Source organism: Silene latifolia, chromosome 9, assembly GCF_048544455.1.
Source record: "Silene latifolia isolate original U9 population chromosome 9, ASM4854445v1, whole genome shotgun sequence".
Classification (NCBI taxonomy): domain Eukaryota; kingdom Viridiplantae; phylum Streptophyta; class Magnoliopsida; order Caryophyllales; family Caryophyllaceae; genus Silene; species Silene latifolia.
This window is the reverse complement of record NC_133534.1, coordinates 114,350,395-114,369,989: the sequence shown is the minus strand read 5'-3', so window position 1 is coordinate 114,369,989 and position 19,595 is coordinate 114,350,395. Positions and strand designations below refer to the sequence as shown.

The following is a 19,595-nucleotide window of genomic DNA, read 5'->3' as shown; positions in this document are numbered from 1 at the left end:
AGATTCCAGTCCAGCACAATTTCGTCTTCTTCAAGCTTCAAAGAAAGAAGCCCTTCCTTCGAAAAATACCGGCGTCTCCCTGCTCAATCTAAAAAGTGTAATTACTAGTTTAGCCCTTAGTTAACCCTAATGCATCCACCTAATTTCCACTATAAATACCCCATTAGTCTAATTAGAAGAGCATGTTTTTCTTATCAATTCTTAGGGTAGTTAATAACAATCAAATCTCTCTTTAGTTTTGTAATCAACAATTAATCAAGTTTTATTTCCTTAATCTCTCTTTTGTTCATCCTTTATTTTGGGTAATTGAAGAGTATTTGGGTTATTATTGGGAGATTGACAACCTCTCAATCAAGCATCAAGTACTTCTTTTATTCTTTGCTTTATTATTGAAATCATTAGTAGGTATAATTCTCTTAATCCCTTTTTAATTATTGTTAATTACTTTCATTTGTTCATCATGTTTCATTTTGTTGGTATGATTGACAACCTTGCTAGCATGATCAACATGATAATGAGTGAGTAGTGACCTAGCTAGGGTTAATGGGTAATTAGGGGAAACCAACATGGGGAATGATTCATGCTTAAATTAATATGCTTTCATGGTTTATTTGCTTGCTTGTTTTGATCTCAACTCATGCACATGTTATGTTTTATGAAATGTGAGACTATGAATCCTTGCATTTTTACCCATCACCTATCTTTTCATTGAGATTTGTAAGACATAAACCAACTCGAGTCTCATTAGACCATGCATGTTGTTGAGTAGGAAAGATTAAGTCGACTTGTAGGTGTTGTACAATCTAATCGATTCGGCTCCGGGACCCAAACTTTCTTAGGATTATAAGATATAACCCAACTCAATCCATCACAACAATAATTGCTTGCTTATAATTTGAAAACATGTTTTTATGATCAATTCCCATGATTCCCCTATGACCCCATGATACCCTAGTGCTTTTTATCAATTGTTTTCAACCCTTTTAATTCATCTTGCTTATTTATTTTCATTGCTATCTAGTTTAGTGACCTTCTACATCAACCCAAATTGTGACACCCCTAAGACACCACTAGTTGTAATAGAAATCTCATCTCAATTCCCGTCCCTTGGGATCCGACCTTTACTTGCCTCTTTACTAATTGTAGAGTTGTTTGTGAAGCTATAAATTGTGTTTTGATTCGGACGTGACCCAACGACAACATCTATTCAATTGTGAACACGAAACGGACCGATCAAAAATGGCGCGCTTATCATGACGGTGTTAACTTGATTTAGATTTTCTTATATTGTTATTAGTTGTGTCTTTCTTTGCCTTGGGGAAGTAAAACTCCTCAAGGTTTGTTCTAATTGTTTTCGAGTTGTTTGATATTTTGCATGTCTAGAAGGTCACAAGGTTATTTGTTACCTTTTGATCGTGAAATTGAAAGAACTTTGACAACCAATAGGAGACTTGCTAGAAGGAATTTGAGAGGTATTAGTGAGGTTGTAGATATTCAACCAACTATTAAGTTCATCAACCCTTTTGCAAGAGAAGGTGAGGAGAACCCAACACAAGATACCACACAAAATCAACCCACAATGCCTAAGTTTTCATCACATTCCGTACCCACCGAGGAGAACCTACCCAATGGTACTCCCACACCACAAAATCTAACCGGAAATTTTATTGCAAAATCCGCTTTTATCCAATTAGTCGAAAGGAGCCAATTTGGGGGGGTGCCTAGTGAAGACCCTCATTCTCATATGGAAACCTTTTGTGACTATTGTGATGCGATTTCTCAAACCGGTGTAACTCAAGACCAAATTCGATGGGTCTTATTTCCTTTTTCTCTAATTGGCACCGCGAAACAATGGTTGAAGGGCCTTGATAAGGCCACTCTTGGAATTGATTCTTGGAAAAAGTTGGCTCTAGCTTTCTACAAAAAATTCTACCCACCGGAAAAGACTAATATGCTAAGAGCTCAAATTACGGGTTTTAAGCAAAGGGATGAAGAATCTTTGTATAAAGCTTGGGAGCGGTTCAAGGGAATTTGTCGCTCATGTCCTCATCATGGACATAGCGAGTGGTTCTTGGTACAACAATTTTCGAACGGTCTATATGAAGATTCAAGGAACATTCTCAACATGGGATCAAATAGAATGTTCACCGAAGTTGATGACAATCAAACACGGAACAAGATTGAGGAAATGGCGGTCCATAACTCACAATATAGTAGACCTCGCAAGTCTACTAGAGGAGGAAAGCATTAAGTGGACTCTGTTACTCAATTGGGTGCTCAACTTAGTGCTCACATTGACACATTCAATTTAAAGTTTGAAAAAGCTACGACTAGACTTGAAGAAGCCTCAAAATCACCAAAGCATCATGTTAATGCCATGACGGCATCTTCATCAATCCCAAGTGGGATATGTGAGAATTGTGGAACTTTGGGACATGACCAAAGTGAATGTAGGGGAACAAATGAACAAGTGAATGCTTTCCAAGCACACAAGAGTGGTACCCCTTATTCCAACTATTACAATGAAAACACCAAATTCCATCCAAATCTCTCATACAAAAGCCAAAATGTTCAAAACCCTCAAACAACATACATCCCACCTCCCATGAGAAACCAAAATCAAAGACCCTTTTACAACCAAAACCAAGGTTACCAAAATCAAAATCCACTCAATCACCAAAATGACCAAGGTTTTGATGTTCAAAAAGAGGTCCTCCAAATGCAAAAGAATCAACAAGAGTTTTTCACTTAAATGCAAAAAGATAGTCAAGCAAAGGAAACCACCATCAACAACATCCTAGCTCACACCAAAATGTTGGAAACCCAATTGACTCAACTAGCATCTTCAAGCTCACAAAGACAAAAGGGGCAATTACCACCTCAAAGTAATCCCCCAAGACATGAAACGGTTAGTGCCATTCACTTGAGAAGTGGTACAAGGTATGAAGCACCGAAGAAGCAAGTTGAGGATGAAGTTGTGGAAGCTAGTGATAAGGAAGAAATTGTTCAAAACTCCAAGGATGGAGAACCATCAAAAGAAGAAATTTCAAAGAAAAATAAAGACAAGGTCAAGGAGAAGGAGCCCATTGTGATTAGACTTCCTTTTCCAAGTCGTCAAGCCAAGCCCAAATTTTATGACCAACTTGGAAAGTTTATGGAAATTGTGAAGAATTTGAAAGTCTCAATTCCTTTCACGGAATTAATCAATCACGTGCCGGCCTATGCGAAATACATGAAAGACATCCTCACAAAGAAGAAGTCGATCCGGAAACTTGAGACTATCGCCTTCACTAAGGTGAGTAGTGCAATACTTCAAGGGAGTTCACCTCCAAAACTAAAGGATCCAGGAAGCTTCTCAATACCGTGTACCATTGGCGACACCACGATCAACAAAGCCTTGTGTGATCTAGGGGCTAGTGTGAGTGTTATGCCGTACTCGGTGAGTAAAAGGTTGGGGATGGGAGAGCTTAAATGCACCAATATCACACTCCAAATGGCCGATAGATCGACGAAGACACGATTAGGGATATGGGAAGATGTCCCCGTACAAATTGGGAAGTTTTTGATCCCGGTGGACTTTGTCATTGTTGATATGGAGGAAGATTCCAACATTCCAATCATTCTAGGAAGACCTTTCTTACATACCACGGGTGCGGTGATTGATGTAAAACATGGAGAGATCACTCTAGAAGTGGGAGATGAGAGTATAACTTTTAATCTTGACAAGACTATGAGAGCTCCACGTTTACATGAACCGTGTTTTATGATCGATCATTATAGCCGGAAGGATGATAGGAAGAAGTCGTAACTCCAATGGTAGAAGAAAATTGAAGATGCTCCATTCAAAGAGCAAGTGAATTGTAACAAGGAGAGCTTGCAAAGCTCATTAAAGTCAAGCAATGAAGAAGATGGCCTTATTGGCCAAGAAAAGGAAATGGGAGAGTTGTCTCCATCAAATCAAGAGATTTTTAATGATCAACTTAATGAAGTTTGTGGTCTTTGGGACGACGAATTTGAAGGGATTTTTAATCCCTACATTGGTAATGCCATCGATCAAGACCGACAACAAGGGCCAAGGTCTATTGAAGACCTCTATCATGATAATGAACAAGCGTTTGATTACTTTTTCAAGGTGTTGAGCAACATCAACAACACCTTGGACATGCCCCCTTGACATCTCCTCAAGAAAGAGAGTTTGGTGGAGTCCTCCCTAAACCACCATTTGTAAATATTTCTAACTCCCTAACTCGCATTTCAATTCATGTATTGCATTTTTGTTATTTTTGGATTTTTATACTTTGATCAAGATAATTATCATGTTTGAGAGAAGTGAGGGAGGGACTAATAATTTCAATTAATGTGTAGTGCTTTAGCTTAGTGTGGGGATGGCAATTGCCTAGGCTATCCATGCCTTAGTAGTGCCCCCACAATGAAGAACACGAGATATGAAGAAGAATGGAAAAATGACAAGGGATATGCAATGTACACGGATGGAACTGAATCCGGGTACAAAGGGGTAGAATCCGAGCGGATTCAAGAGAATCCGCCCGTCTTCAGGCAATCCGGGCATATTGGGTAGAAGACGCACGTCCCTCTGAGCTGAACTTTTGAAATATTTTTGACTGTCAGCGAATCCGGGCGTCCTGCATTCAAATCCGCCCGTCTTCAAAAATCCGCCCGTCCTGAAAGGAAGACGCCCGTCTTCTTGGCTGAGGAAAACAAGTAAAATCCCTGTAAAGGAATCCGCCCATCTTCTGTAAAAGACGCCCATCCCGTGTTTGCAAATCTGAGCGTCTTCACCGAAACACGCCCGTCTTTAGGCGAGTTTTTCACAACCCAGAACAGACCAAATCCGGGCATCCCGAGCAAAAACCGCCCGTCTTGCCCCTGCATTTCAAATTTTTCGGGTTTTATAAACCCCCTCCCACATTCATTTCTTCATTCCTTCATTCATAACACTACTCATAACCCTCAAAACCCTCATCCTCTCCATTACAAAAACAAGATTCCTCAACAACATTCACCAAAACCAAATCAAAACATCCTTTTAACAACAAATCAATCACTCCTGTTCCAATAAAAATCAAAACCAAGCACAAAATCTTCAACCTTTAAGTCGATTTTTGAATTCATAAAGGCAAAGCCTTTCATCTTTAAATCGATTTAGGTGCACTAGAAATTGAATATTTTTCACTCTTTTCTTGGTTTATTCATCAATGGCAAGGACTAAGGGAGCAACAAAAGCAACAAAGGCAAAGGCACCAAAGGCAAAGGCACTCTCATCAAGACAAAAGAGTCTTCAAGCAAAGAAAGCATTGGCTATGGTGGTAGCTAACCCAAACTTGGAAGTGCAACAACAACAACCTCCCATGGGAGCAACAACATCTACTACTCCGGAAATTGATCAACTTTCGAACTATCCGGAGGTAGTTTTCATTTCCAAATCCCATAGGGACACTTTTGCCAAGTTTGCTAGAAAATCATTTCTATCCACCAAGTTTATTTGTGAAGATACCTTAGATAAGTTGGGTGTCCTTGAGCAAACTAGAGCCTTCTTTAAAGCCATGGGGTTGGAGAAATTGTTTGAATCAAAAGAATTGACATACCCCTCCCTTACCTTAGAATTTTTGAGTTCTTTGAAAGTTAACAAGGTTGAGACCATGGAGACCATCGAGTTCCGTCTAGCTAATGTTAGTAGGTGCATCTCCTTTGAGGAAATGGGTAAAGCTTTGAGTCTTAGTGATTCACCGAGTTATTTTAAGAATGTTGGCAAGTATGACCCCGACCCTCTTTGGGAGGCGATTTCCGGAAGGAAATTTGAAGACTTTCATGCTAGTCGCGCTCTATTAGTCCACCATCCGGGCATTAGAGTGTGGCACAAGGTCATAGGGAACACCATCATTGCAAGAAAAGACACCAACCATTTCACCAAACTCGATTTTGTTCTTCTTGAGTCGGCTTTGAACATTGGAAGGGAATTCACCAAGCCTTTCAACTCTCTATGGCTTTTGGTGGATAGATGGCTAAATATTGATTGTGGGAAGAAAGGCACTACCGTTATTGTGAATGGCGGCCTAGTCACTATCCTAGCTAAATACTTTGATCCAAACTTCAACAAAGATAGCAAGTATAAGGCGAAAGAGGGTGGTCATCTCATTGATATTAACACTATGATATACAAGTACAAGTGGGTTACCCATAACCCTCTTGACACCAATTATGGATGGCTTACTAGTGAGGCTAGATCCTTCACTTTGCCTTCAAAGATTTGTCGATTGAGTGTCCACCGGACCAACTATCTACTTCCCCTTTCAAAAGAGGTCGAGTACATTATCCGACAACAAAAGGGTGAAATTGAAATGCCCTCCTCTTCCATTGTCATGCCACCCTACCCTTTCAAGTACCAAGAGTTCAAGTCCGAAGGCGTTGAAGCAAGAAATGATTATTTGACTCTTCTCATGCAAGAGATGCACAAGCAAGCTTTCGAGGATCATAAAAATGCTTACATAGCCCAATATCCACCCCTCCTTCATTTAGCTAGGCAAGGACTACTTGACCCTTCATGTCCTTTGCCTAGTTGGGCGGATAGGGAAGTCTTCTTTCCGAGTGCATCTAGGGTTGTTCCGGGTGATAATGAGGTTGTCGGTAATGAAGAGGTTGATGATAACATTGATGGAGAAGCTAGTGAACAAGGAGAAGAGGATGATGAGCAAGGTGAACAAGAAAGTGAAGAAGAAAGTGGCGATGACACCGCTTTTAGTGAGGAAGATGATGATAGTGATGATATGATGGAAGATTAGCAAGCTTTAGAGGCTCCTACCCTCTCGAGGTTTGTTCTACTTCTTTCCTTGTTTTATTTAATAATCTTGATCATTGTTGGAGTAGTCCTAGCACCATAGAGGACTCACACCTCGGCCCTATTGAGGTGTTCCCATTTTATTGTTCCCACCTTTCAAAATCCAAAATGACAAATTAGTTTCATGCATTGCATAGTGTGTGCATGAACTACACCCATCCTTAGGACATTAGCAATAATGTCTAACTCGGTTTGGGGAAGTCAACGCATACACAACGGGAGGTAATCTAAATTATCCTCTCCGTCATAAACAAAAACTATGCATCATGTAGTGTAGATTAGTGTAGCTTGCATTTAGTGTAGAAATCATGCATCATGTTTGCATAATTTCCCATCATTTTGGCCATTGAGGACAATGCCCATATTAGTGTGGGGATGGGGAATTCTAACTTAACTTTTATTTCTTTGGTAGTGTAGTTATGTATATATTGTATATATTGTGTTTGTTCTATCCTTGTTCACATTGATTGACTACGCCACATCCGAGACATGAGGATCATGAAGACCGCATGGTATGATCTTTCCAATCTCCTTTTTCCTCTTTATGTTAATGACTATGTGGCTTTATTTTGATTGATGCGGTATAACAATGTGAACTTAGGACTTGCATTTAGTTTATATGTCATATTAGTTGGTAGAATCACTTGCATTAGGATGTATATAATAGTTGCATCATGGAATATAGTTGCATTTAGATGTAATATTTTGAAAAGTGCCTAATTGAGAACTTTGACAAGAGAAACTAAGCCATTATAAATACTTTTTCAACTTAAGACTTTGCCTACTAGAATGGTTGTAAAACACCCTAGGTTGTGTCATACTAGTGTCTTTTGACCCATGACCCAAAGCCTAGTCAAGGGTTGGCATGTGAGTCGCCTATCCAACCCCGTCGTGCGATGTGGACTTGGTTAACTTGTCTAGGTGACCTTGATTGACCTTGTGGTAAGGCAACCCAAAAATACTTTTCTATCAATAAGTTTGAAGTGCTCATTTCGAAAATTTTGTTATGTGGAAGTAATTTTTTGCTAAGGAAACCTCAAATGTTATGAAATGTTGAAATGTTGAGAAATTTAGTTGTTTTGATGGAGGCGTACCACTTCGATGTGCTTTGGAGAGGGATCCATTGAATTGGGCCCCCACACGATTGTGAATTCAACCGCCCAGAGACAGAGTGACTATCACCCCGAAAAGCTATTGTCTAGAGGTTAACCGGTTGCCTAATAAGCGATTGGCGAAAGCAAAGGACACTTGCCCAGAAGGGACAAACCCCATCTTAAATTTTTGAAATGTGAAAGTTGAATGTGTAATAACTAGTCATATCCACCCTTTGTTTATAATGATTTGAGCATTTCATTCCCAAAAAGCCTTTTTGTCAAGCCACTTTGTCGAGCTTGGGACGATCCATGACCTTTACTTTTGTAGAGAATTCGAGACTTGTCATGTCATATGCTACTAGCATCATAGGGATCATCATTCCACCACCATCCGATCGCTCTTGACGAAAGCATTTGGAAATTAAGGACGAAAGTAGTCTAGTTTAACACCATTTGGAGGTGATTTAGTGCCATCCTCTTAGCCTTAGTAATTTGTTGAACTAGTATTTGTGAAGGATTATATGCTCTTAAATTTGTTCTCTTTTAGTGCCTCCGCCACTTGATGAGGAAGTTGCTATTCCTTTTGTAGATGCATCCATTATTTGATTTTGTGTGCTTAATGTTTGGATGTGTCGCCATTTTGGCAAGACCCACCTTGCCTTACAAGAAGGCATCCTACCTCATGGTTGTCTTGTTGTGAGTTGAAGGGGCGGAGTGAGACCCGCTAATTGTCTCATATCGGCTATGTTATTAGCATAGTTTAAATAATGGTCCTAGTCTTTGTCACCTCTTTACTCGGGACGAGCAAAGGTTCGGTTTGGGGATATTTGAGGTGACCATAATTACCGCATATTTAGCCCCCGAATTAGCCTTGTTCCCATGCTTTTTAGTGCATATTTGGGTCATTTATTGTCTTTAGTTCTTTGTTTTGCATATTCTTTGAGATTTTGATCCCTTGGTAGGAAAGGAGTAAGAATCTTGCATTTTCATGGCAAAACGAGACTAAATTGAATGAATTCAATGACCAAGCATCAAGGAGAGATAAGATTAGAAGGCCTTTGTACATATTATAGTAGTTGGGCAATGACGAGAAAGGATCCTTACATCCCCGAGGAAATCCCCAAGGATTTTATGAAGAAAAGGGAAGAAAAGAAGAAGGAACAAAGCTGAGCAGCAATCCGAGCGGATTGCCCTGAATCCACCCGTCCTCCACAGCACAATCCGTGCGTCTTCTGCCAAAGACGCCCGGGCAGCAAGCCCAGAAGACGCCCGGATTCCCTTGAAGACGCCCGGGCAAAGCCACACGAATCAGCCCGTCCCGTGCCTAAGACGCACGGATTCCAGTCCAGCACAATTTCGTCTTCTTCAAGCTTCAAAGAAAGAAGCCCTTCCTTCGAAAAATACCGGCGTCTCCCTGCTCAATCTAAAAAGTGTAATTACTAGTTTAGCCCTTAGTTAACCCTAATGCATCCACCTAATTTCCACTATAAATACCCCATTAGTCTAATTTGAAGAGCATGTTCTTCTTATCAATTCTTAGGGTAGTTAATATCAATCAAATCTCTCTTTAGTTTTGTAATCAACAATTAATCAAGTTTTAATACAAGTTTTATTTCCTTAATTTCTCTTTTGTTCATCCTTTATTTTGGGTAATTGAAGATTATTTGGGTTATTATTGGGAGATTGACAACCTCTCAATCAAGCATCAAGTACTTCTTTTATTCTGTGCTTTATTATTGAAATCATTAGTAGGTATAATTCTCTTAATCCCTTTTTAATTATTGTTAATTACTTTCATTTGTTCATCATGTTTCATTTTGTTGGTATGATTGACAACCTTGCTAGCATGATAAACATGATAATGAGTGAGTAGTGACCTAGCTAGGGTTAATGGGTAATTAGGGGAAACCAACATGGGGAATGATTCATGCTTAAATTAATATGCTTTCATGGTTTATTTGCTTGCTTGTTTTGATCTCAAATCATGCACATGTTATGTTTGATGAAATGTGAGCCTATGAATCCTTGCATTTTTACCCATCACCTATCTTTTCAATGAGACTTGTAAGACATAAACCAACTCGAGTCTCATTAGACCAAGCATGTTGTTGAGTAGGAAAGATTAAGTCGAATTGTAGGTGTTGTACAATCTAATCGATTCGGCTCCGGGACCCAAACTTTCCTAGGATTGTAAGATATAACCCAACTCAATCCATCACAACAATAATTGCTTGCTTATAATTTGAGAACATGTTTGTATGATCAATTCCCATGATTCCCCTATGACCTCATGATACCCTAGTGCTTTTTATCAATTGTTTTCAACCCTTTTAATTCATCTTGCTTATTTATTTTCATTGCTATCTAGTTTAGTGACCTTCTACATCAACCCAAATGGTGACACCCCTAAGACACCACTAGTTGCAATAGAAATCTCATCTCAATTCTCGTCCCATGGGATTCGACCTTTACTTGCCTCTTTACTAATTGTAGAGTTGTTTGTGAAGCTATAAATTGTGTTTTGATTCGGACGTGACCCAACGACAACATCTATTCAATTGTGAACACGAAACGGACCGATCAATTTTCCAACAACAATAGTTATCATACTTCTATCAAGATGACTCCTTATGAAGCCTTATATGGAAGAAAGTGTCGTAGTCCGATTTTTTGGGATCAAGCAAGTGATGTTCGTGATCTAGGTCCCGACAAGCTAGCCAAGACAATTGACCAAGTAAGATCATCTGAGAAAGAATGAAAGCCGCTCAAGATCGCCAAAAGTCTTATGCCAATGTTCGCCGTTGACCCTTGGAGTTTGAAGTTGGTGATAAAGTGTTCATGAAAGTATCCCCGATGAAAGGAGTGAAGAGATTTGGAGTTAAAGGGAAGTTGAGTCCAAAGTACATTGGACCCTATGATGTTGTAAAAAGGATTGGTGTCGTGGCTTACAAATTGGATTTGCCCCCGAGTTTGGGTAAAGTTCATGATGTGTTCCATGTGTCTCAACTTAGGAAGTACATTAGCGACCCAAGTCATGTGTTGCAAAATGAAATTCCCGAGCTTGAGCCTAGTCTTTCTTTTGAATAGAGACCGATTCGCATTTTGGATAAGAAAGATAAGAAGTTAAGGAGTAAAGTTGTCCCCTTAGTGAAAGTTTTATGGAAGTGCGGTAACATGGAAGAAGTGACATGGGAGCCGGAAGCTTCTATGCGTATCAAGTACCCGGATTTATTTTCTTAAGGTAACCTCCCTTACTTCAAGTTTCGAGGGCGAAACTTTTTATAAAGGAGGGGTGATTGTAACACCCACTCTTTTCGTATCATAGTTATAAAAATAATTCATTATTTTATTTAATTAATTTTTATTTTAAACGTAAATTTTATTAAAGCTATAATTTTAAAGCTTATTTTATATAAAATATATGTTTTAGTCGGATAGGAATAATAATAATAATATTAGTAATAGTAAAGTTCCGTCTTAAATTATAGTAGGTTTAAGACGTATTTCCGTCTAGCAAAAGACTGTCACATGTTCACATGTGAGACTAGACTAATCTCGACCTATCCCATATCGACAACACACCGCTCACTTTTACACCTAAATAAAATAACCTTTTCATTTGTTGTCTCTCACCCTCACAATTTGGACCAACGGACCAATACAAATTCTTCCCCTTCCTTTTCGAAATATCCTGCAAACCACAACAAAAGCCAAACAGTGACCTCATCGTCATTTTTGTGCGAGCTTAGAACCCGTATTTCGGCCCTATTTCTTGACCAAATTCCGTAATTCTTGCGTCAAAATATTCCTCACTCCATTCTCCATCCGTTTATGTAAGAAAGACGCCAACTTTCCTCGCTTTTTCTTCTCGGACGAACCATTTATGGTTCGAAATCTCTTACTAATATCCTATATTTTTCCTTTTAGGTGTGAATTTGGCTGACTTGGAGGCGGATAGCTTTGATGTGGATGATTCTATAGAGGATTGAAGAAGCTAAGGTAACGGTGATAGGTTACTCGACAAAACGCCGGGAACTCACCCTTCCTACTCGATTTCTACTTTCGTTTATCGTAAAGTTTAAGTCTTTATGTGTTCCTCATGTATGGGGTTGATTTGTAGTGTTTGTGGTGACTTTACATGGTTGTTTGGATACCCTTTGGCTAGTTTTCATACTGGATTTGGGTATGGGAGGAGTATAGCTTTGATGTGGATGATTCTATCTTGTGCATACGATGTGACTCATATTTGAGCACATTCAGTCCCCGAATTAACCTCATAAATATGCTTTATAGCATATAATTGGGTCATTTACTATCTTTAGCTTCCCATTTTGCATATTCTTTGAGGTTTTGTCTCCTTGGTAGGAAAGAAGTGCTAACCTTGCATTTATGAGGCAAAATGGAGCTACATTGATCGTATCCAATGACCAAGCATCAAGGAGAATACCAATACTAGAGGCCTAAGTAGATAATAAAGTGAAATGGGCAATGATGAAAGGATCCTTGCATCCCCGAAATGATCCTTGCGGATTGTTAAGGAGGAAAAGAAAAGAAGCAGTCTGCCCAGGAATCCGAGCGGATCAGGCACGATCCGGGCGTCTCACAATAGCAAGATCCAGGCGTCTTGTGCCCAAGACGAGCGGGTTGCAACAGTTGGAGCCGAGCGTCTCCCCCGGGATCCGAGCGGATCACAAGTCAGAGAGCCTGTGCCACAGCACAGGACGGGCGGATCGTGGCAAGACTAGCACGGGAATCTGCTCAGTTCCTTCGAGAGGAGCATTTCCTCAACTTTTCTTAGGGACTTAATAGTCATTTATGTTGGAATATGTGTCCTCAACAATAGTGCGATCACATGATTTAATATCATAATTAAATCTCATATTAAGAATATGTAATGGATGATTCATTAATATAGTCAACTGATCAACATTAATCGGTAACGATTGGCTTGCTAGAGTTTGACGTTACTGTCGTAGGAAGGTGGTTGTCAGTTGATCCCTTAAGGTCACACCTAAAGGATGATGCCCTTATCAGTAAATTTGATTAATTGTATGATGATACAAGTTGATCAATTCCTTAAAATTGAACAATTCATTTGTGAGAGAGAATATTGATATCTTATTGTAATGAGATTAAATAAGATTTATTTTAGTGATTGAAATGCTTTATTACTAAAATTGTTTATTGTTTGAGAAACAATAGAGATAAGAATGAATGGTTTATTATAATTACAAGATGTTGTGAATTATAATTATATGACCCATTTTATTTATGTGATCAAGTATCACTAGTCAATTTGTTGTATGTAATTTAATTAATTTGTAAAATGATATTTATGTGATAAATATGCATTAAATTAATTAATAACATGTAACATACTACATGTGACACATTGTGTGACAAATGACAAATTGATAAAATAAAATGGTAGTCCATTTTATGTAATATGGACCGAAATGGAGGGAGTGTAAGTGAGTTGTGATTATTTTATTTTATGTGATAAAATATAAATAATAGAAGCTAGCCTAATCTAGCTTACACTACCTATATTTTGAGAAGAGTAAAAGGAAAAAGGAGATTCCACATTTGGCATTATCCCCTTGCCTCCCACCGGTTCTCCCTTCTTATTTTTAAGAGATTTGTTCTCTTATTTTCCTACTCTAACACACTACCATTCATACTACATGCAAAACTTTCCTCTCTCACACATTCTTGTTCATCTTTCTGTAAAAACTTGAGAAATGATGATTCAAATTGTTCAAAGAAATTGCTAATATTATTAGTGTAATATATGAGTATTAGTAATCAATTTTAAGGTAGACTACTAAACAAATATCTAGCACATATTATTTAGTAGTGATAAGGGTTAAATCTTGGGTGCAATCAAGAGGAGAATCTCTAATTTGGCATTTTTGGAGGATCATCCAACATATTAAGTTCAAGAACAAATAAGGAAGGTGACCTTATTTGTGCCCATTAATTTCGAACCAATATACAATGTAAGGGGACATTGTTTTTCTTATAAATCTCTCATTTTGTTATGCATGCACTATATCTAAAGAATAAATAATTAAGAAGTTAATTAGTTCACTATTAGAGGAGTCTAATAATAGGTATATGAATCTAACAAATGGTATCAGAGCATAAGGATGTTGCATGCATAATCGGTTATTGTTTTTCCGAGTTAAAATGTTAACATATAAAACTAAAAATTTGAGTTTTATGAAGATAAAGCCACGAAAATTTTTGCATGTTATATATTCTGGTCCTAAAATGTCTTTAGGTCATTTTTATGATTTATGGAAATTTATAGCTCATTTTAATGATTTTTAGTGATTTTATTACATTTTTATGAGTAAAATGAACTTTTATTCACTAAAATAAGTTAACCTTCACTACTGGCCATGGTATTTTAGTATGACCTCACATGAATATTTTATTTATTGCATGTAAAATATCATATTAATGTGATTAATATTTCATGATTTATGAATTTTTAGCGTAAAAATGGTATAAATGGAGGTTAAAATGACTAAAAATGGTTAAACTTACTCTCTGACCTTGAAAACTTTATATGACATCACATGCATATTTTACAAGTTGTGTGTAAAATCTCGTATTAATTGGATTAATATTGCATGATTTATGATTTTTATGAGATAAAAATGGATTAAAAGAGGTAAAATAGTTAAAAATAGTTAAATTTCGAATTGGGCCATGAAATATTAATATGTTGTCACATGCATGATTTACAGAGTGTATACAAATTTTGAGATGAAATGATCTCATTTAGCATGATTTATGAATTTTTAGTGTAAAATGGCATAAATAGTGACTATTTTAGCATAAATAACTAAAACGAATTGCATGGTATGAGAAAATTATTTTAGGTTGCATAAATATCCCACTAATCAGATCTAAGGTTGTAAAATTGATTGGATTAATTTTTGGATACTTTAGAAGTTTTATGAGATAAAACCGATAAAATGTACCTATATTTTCTCAAAATTAATTCAAAAATTTTAACCATGATTTTTGACATTATGATGTCATGAACATATTCCAGAATGTTCAAAAATTAAAAATTCAAATTTTGAAATTATTGAAATTTAATTTGGATTTATTTCATATAAATGATGATTTTAAGGTAAAAAATGAGTATAAAACTTAAATCAAGTTGAATTATTGTCAAAAATTGAGTGATGACTAATTTTTGAGTCCTAAGAGTGTTAGTATAATTAACTTGAGCTTAGATGTGATTTAAGTGTTAATTTGAGATTTTAAGAAGTTATTATCGTGCATTTCCATAAAACCAGGTTATATATACAATTTAAATTAAGTAGGGCGATTTGGCACATAATTTGGCATGATAGGTACATATTATAATGCTGCATATTTCAATTGTTGAATGTCTTTTATTTATATAATTTTGAATTATGTAATTTAATCTTAGTATGGCCTTAGTTTTAATCGATATTACCCGTAATGAAGGGGAATATTGATTCGGTTGTAATTTAATGTGATCTCATATCACTTTTATTTTTACTAGTTTTTCCATTTTAAAAATGTATAATAGGAATAGCTTTGTATTTTTATTATTATTTGTAATCATGGGGCTTCTTCAAGACGGTGCCATTCGGAAAGGTGTTCCGAGTTCCGACGAAGACGGAGTTCTTGGGAGGCGTGCCATTTGAAGATTCAAGGGACCAAAGGAATTAGTTTCCGAATATGTAATAGATTATTTGATTTTCTATTTTTAGGAAGGCCATACTAGGAATTTATTATTATTGCTTTGCATTTCTTTTAATATGTTAAATGCATTGCCAAATCGCCATAATCAACAACATGCATATCATATCGAGTCATCGACCGTGTCAATTACAATTATCGTAGTTCACCGCTTTAGTTCACTTAAAACGTTGTAGATAATAAATTGACAAGACCTCTCACTTTTAATAATTGAGAATTAGCCTTACCAAATGGTAGAAACCATGAATCCCAATTTCATAAGGAAGTAGATTCGGCTCACCGGGGTACTAAACGTGTTACGTTGGGTAAGTGGGTAATAAAATGTTATTACATCGAAATTTGGATTGAGCTCAACGGAAGTATTCGTGACCGTAGTTGCATGTATTCCGGGCTAAAGATGAAAATTAGAGTAATTTTTATCGACCGAGAGTTCTAGAAGTAGAATCGATTAAGAGGTTAATCCACCGAGTTATATTAATAAGGGATGACTCGGCTTACCGGTACCGTATTAATATGAATTTGGATCTCGGAATCATTTATAATAGTTGGGTAGAGGTCACTATATAAATGCAATACTTGTTTACAAGTATTATTAAAACGATAGATGTTAATTATTTCCTTCATTTCCGTTTTTGTAGTTAATTATACGCAATGAATTCATCTAATACTCCTACACCGATCACCTTTGATTCATGGCTCCAATCATTCGATGAAAAGTGCTCCGAGTATGACAATGATACGATTAGAGAATTACGCGTTGGCATTGGTCAGGATGGAAATCTTTGATTCTTTACCACCTCCACACCACCCACTCCAATATTAATGCCCACCACTTTGGTAAGAAAATCTTGTGAAGAAACTCTCGCTAAACCCAAGGCATCCTTGTTTGAAGAAACAAGGAGAAGTATTAAATTCAGTGGGAGTTCTAGCAAGAGTGTCCTTGCAACTGAAAGAAGTATTGGTATTATTAAAGGGAAGGCAAAGATGGGTGAGAAACCCAAACCTGATAATGAATTGGAAATGGATAGTGGGACTACCAAAACCAAGACCAGGAAGGGTGCCCAATCATATGAGGAATGTCATTATTGTAATGTCATGGGCCATTGGAAGCGAAATTGCCCCAAGTATTTGGGAGATATCAAAGTTGGACTTGTTACTCCAAGTGGGACATGGAAATGTGGAAAAGCTAAACAAGAGTGATATAAATCTCCGACAAGGAAATGGAGCTAGGGTAGCCGCCACTTCGAGAGGGACTTGTGTACTTCTTTTAGCTATTAGCTTTGAGTTGTAATCAACATAGTTGTGATTATGTACCCATTTTGTCTAAAACATTATTTCCATTTCTATGTTAGACATGAAAGGATTTATATTTTGCCATCAAAAACAATTGTTGTATTTTGTTGAAAATAGACATGGCTGTGAGTCATGACACTATTCTTTATGATATACTAGTTTTAGACACTTCCAACTGAAGTAAAGATATATTCATAATATGATCCAAAAGACTCAAACAAAGTAATCCAAATGATTTATATTTGGCAATTGTCAATTAGGTCTCATAAATGAGAAACGCATTAAAGGCTAGTGTCGACTAGATTTAATGAACCATTAGATTTTCAATCATATGGAATATGCGAATCTTGTCACCTTTGCAAAATGATATGTACTCTCTTTAGTGGTAAAGGGACATGAGCTAGTGATTTGTTGGGACTAATACATGCCGATGTATGTGTTCTAATGAGCATCACCGCAAAGGGAATTTATGACTACTTAGTCACTTTTAACGATGATTTAAGTAGATATGGGTATATTTACTTAATCATTTAAGAAATTTGAGAAATTTCTAAATCATGTAGAGAACCAATTGAACAAGGTACGAAAGCATTACGATTCGATCGTAGTGGAAAAGATCTGAGTAATGAATTTGATCTATTAGTATATGGATTATGACCAAGTGTCACTACCCATAAGATCAAACTACTATGAGTCAGTTTGAGTTGTTGAACTCAAGTTTGGGAATTTGCAATCCAAAACGGACAAGTAATTCTAAACAAATGGTCAACAAGGAGATACCTGAAATAGAGAGTCTATTAAACAAATGACATGGATAAGACTCACATATTACATTAATCAAACTGCCATGATAGGGATGGCCTTTTGAAAGCTAATGCATAGTCTAGATAAACTCCTAATACTCCACCATATATATGTTTGTAACTCACAAAGCTATCTCTCAAGAAGATAGATGTATTTCTGAGAGATAGAGTGGGAGTAGATTGGATCGTTACAAACATGTCTTATAATGTTACTTTGTGAAAGTAATGAAACTATAATCTATAAAGATGGAGTGGGAGTATAGCTCAGTGAGAGTTTAGCACACATGTCTTGTTGTTAATATATTGCTTTGCGAAAGTAATGGTATTATGACCTTGTCCCAAATCAACCTTGTTGCATACAAGCCATAGCATTACAATCCGAAAATTGTTACTCAAGAGTGGATTTACTTTAAAGCGAGGGTCTCTTTAAAGGTAAATAGAGTTTTAGAAAACTCAAATTCATAAGATTGACATAAAGATGTTGATCAAGATAAATAATGTTAGGAATCGCCACATTTCATTTTGATGAAGGATGGCAAATGATATTAAAAGTTCGCTTTTCTAAAATGGGAATTTAGAGAAGGATGTGTTTGGAACACAAAACCATAGATGAAGATCTAAGAATCCTAACATATTATGCGTAGCCTTCTTAAGTGATCCTAGAATGGTCTTAAGCAAGCATTAAAGGATTACACTTTTCGTTCATGTGATAATAGTGAATGGTTTCATTCACATGATTGAAGAATCATGATTATACATGAAGTTAAGTGGGAGCCAGAATCATTTTCCCATGTCTTATATGTTGATAACATATTACTTATTGAGAATAATGTACCAATGCTCTCTTCTGTGAAAGAATGATTGGGAGACTAGGAAAAGGTGTGATATATATTCTAGATTTTTGAATCTATGAGAGAGAATATTGGCATAAAGTTGAGAGTCTTATGAGGATAAGATCTTTCATATCTGTTGTACATCAACAAGGTTGAATGGGTTATTCATGTTGATGGAAGTGGAATTACTATGATGGAGTCATAGTCGTTCACTGAACCTATTAAGTTGTTGATTACATGAAATCAATTTCTTGTGTTTCCGCCATTAGAATGATCATGTATGCCAACAGACGCACATGCCATGATGTGATATATGCCTAGGGCATGATAAGTCATTAATAAGATAATTCCCATGATTTGTCTTGTGAAAGCCTTAAAGAACATCCTTGAGATTCTTGAGAAGAATTAAGGATTCATTCATATGTTTGGATGATGAACTAAGTTATGTGTTGAAGGGTTGCACAAACTTTAGTTTCCAAACCGAAAAGGATTTGTTGAAATCCTAGGATGTCTTATTGACTAAGGAGTAAGATACTAGAAAAGTGTTTTAGTTTCGCGCATTGCAAATTCTACAAAAGGAATCTAAGTAAATTGTGATAAAATGGTCAACGTAGGGATTAAGGGTGAATCCCTCTACAAATGACTTTATCACAAGTTATGCGATAACAGTGGGAGCATCTTTTAAGTTAAAGAGCCCAAGTCTGGTAAGAAGACTAGACAAATACTTGGAGATAAATTCAAGTTATTAGAGATAACATTGAATAGAAGGAAATAGCAATTCACAAAGTTGGAATATATGGATATAGGGTATATCCACTTGCCAAACTTTTATTGCATTTTAACTAGTGTTAATGGTACACTATAGATTATGAGATATGAAGTAGTAATAGTGTATTGACTATTCATATATGATAATCGCATTTATCGTTTGAGTTTTATAAAACTCACCCATTACTTTGTTAAATCC

At 36.7% G+C, this 19,595-nt stretch overlaps 1 non-coding gene across 1 annotated transcript; it reads right to left on the bottom strand.

Moving 5' to 3' along the window:
* Window positions 1-1,951: 1,951 nt before the first annotated feature.
* LOC141603220 (small nucleolar RNA R71) lies at window positions 1,952-2,059 on the bottom strand. Its single transcript, XR_012525111.1, has one exon. It is a non-coding gene; the product is annotated as a small nucleolar RNA R71 (small nucleolar RNA).
* Window positions 2,060-19,595: the final 17,536 nt, after the last annotated feature.